Here is a 1,575-nt window from a genome sequence, read left to right as displayed (position 1 = left end):
ACCAAAAACCAGAAACAGCCTTCCTACTTGTAAACTGAAGAGCCTTTGCCCTGGCCTAGACCATCCTCCCTGGTGGCTGCGGGATACGGAATCAGAGGCTTAGGAGATGGATCAGTTCCATCAGTTGGCCTCCTGGGTCGCTTTTACAAGCTATTTTACAAGGTCGGTGAGCAGAGCTGCCTCTAAGCTGGCAATGGAAGAAAACACCCTGGAGGTCAACTTCTGAAGAATTTCTGCTAAGTTTATCTTAGCATAAATACATGAAGGCGACCGGAGGGAAGAAATGTTAACAATGATTGATTTTCTTTGAACGTCAAAGCCCTGTGACATTTATTGTTTTATTTAATCACCCCACAACTACATTTGAATAGCTATCATTGCAGGTGAGTTCCACTTGCCTAAGATCACAGATTCGGAACAGAGTAGAACTAAAAACTACAATCTGCCTATCTCCGGGGTTCGTGTCCTTCATCACAACTTTTTGGGGGGAAGAGTACTTCTGTGTTCGAGGAGGGAGACGGTGGGCATGAAGATTCTGAAAGGACTTCTGGAAAACCTGTAAGACTCAGGGGAATGGCCAAGTATCTCTTAGGAAGACACCTTCCTCGGGAGGAGCTTTCATATCTGAAAGGAAAGCATACACTTCGAGAACTCTGACTGTTGGTGCTTCTTGTTGACTCGTTTATATTGTCAGTGCCCCTTTCCTGCTTAAGCCGCCACATGAAACTCACGAAGGAGCCCATGAAACTGAGCGCTGCACAGGGAGCCCCGAAAACTGCCTTGTCTCTGCCACCAACCACGTGTGTGAGGCCTAACTTTCTCTTTAACTTTTGTTCTGTGGTGCTCCCTGCCCGACGTACTAAGTGTTCAATAAATACCGGCTGTGATTGATTAGTTGGGTTCCATAGTTCAGTTTCCATGAGGTGAAAAAGAAGTTCCCGGAGTGCAGTTACGCCCCCACCAGCTTTGGGCAGCGAGCAGCTTACTAGCAGTTAAGGGCCTTGCAGCGCAGATGCTGGGGGCCTACCGTCACCGACCAACGGAGAAATGAAGGGAAACAGAATCCGGCAATGAAGGGGCATCGAGCTTATTTCTCGGACTTCACAAGGGTCGTTCACTGCATGCATCATCAGCTGCATTTGTTACCGAAGAGAGAGCCAAGCTTCAGGTTAAACCTGGCACCCTTCACCCTGGCCATAAAGCCTACAGGTCGCCGCCCCAGGGGCGTATTTACATCCCGGACCCCGCCCCCATCTCTCAGCCCGGGGGCCCCGCCCACTCGCCCGCTCATTCGCCTATGGGCGCGCCCGGAGTGGGTTCAGTACCGCGGCTTCGGCGGAACCGTCCTCTGGCCCCTGGCTCGTCCTGTCCTCCAGGCGGGCTCGGTTCCTCCGAGGGGATGGGCACTTGCTCCTCCGCGGCTTGCTGAGGGAAGGTGGGCCCAGCGGCGGCCCTCACAGGCCCCACCCAATGGCGCTGGAGAGACCAAGAAGGGGACCCAGGGCCGAGGCAGGGGGACGGGTGATCCTGGGGCTGTCTCCCCACTGCGACAGGACACGTGCTTCCCCTCCATCC

The 1,575-nt window shown here is 53.5% G+C and overlaps 1 long non-coding RNA gene across 2 annotated transcripts; it reads right to left on the bottom strand.

Annotated features, from left to right (window-relative positions):
- Positions 1 to 296: 296 nt before the first annotated feature.
- On the bottom strand, positions 297 to 1,569 carry LOC107182516. Of its 2 annotated transcripts, XR_001513231.1 has the most exons (3): positions 1,326 to 1,569; positions 879 to 1,133; positions 297 to 624 (listed from the first exon to the last, which is right to left on the bottom strand). It is a non-coding gene; the product is annotated as an uncharacterized LOC107182516 (long non-coding RNA). The 2 variants fall into 2 exon arrangements; XR_001513230.1 differs by having other exon boundaries at positions 297 to 1,133.
- Positions 1,570 to 1,575: the final 6 nt, after the last annotated feature.

Source organism: Myotis davidii, unplaced genomic scaffold (genome assembly GCF_000327345.1).
Source record: "Myotis davidii unplaced genomic scaffold, ASM32734v1 scaffold815, whole genome shotgun sequence".
NCBI classification, from domain to species: Eukaryota; Metazoa; Chordata; class Mammalia; order Chiroptera; family Vespertilionidae; genus Myotis; species Myotis davidii.
Note: the sequence above shows the minus strand (reverse complement) of the source record. Positions and strands in the feature narration are given on the sequence as shown.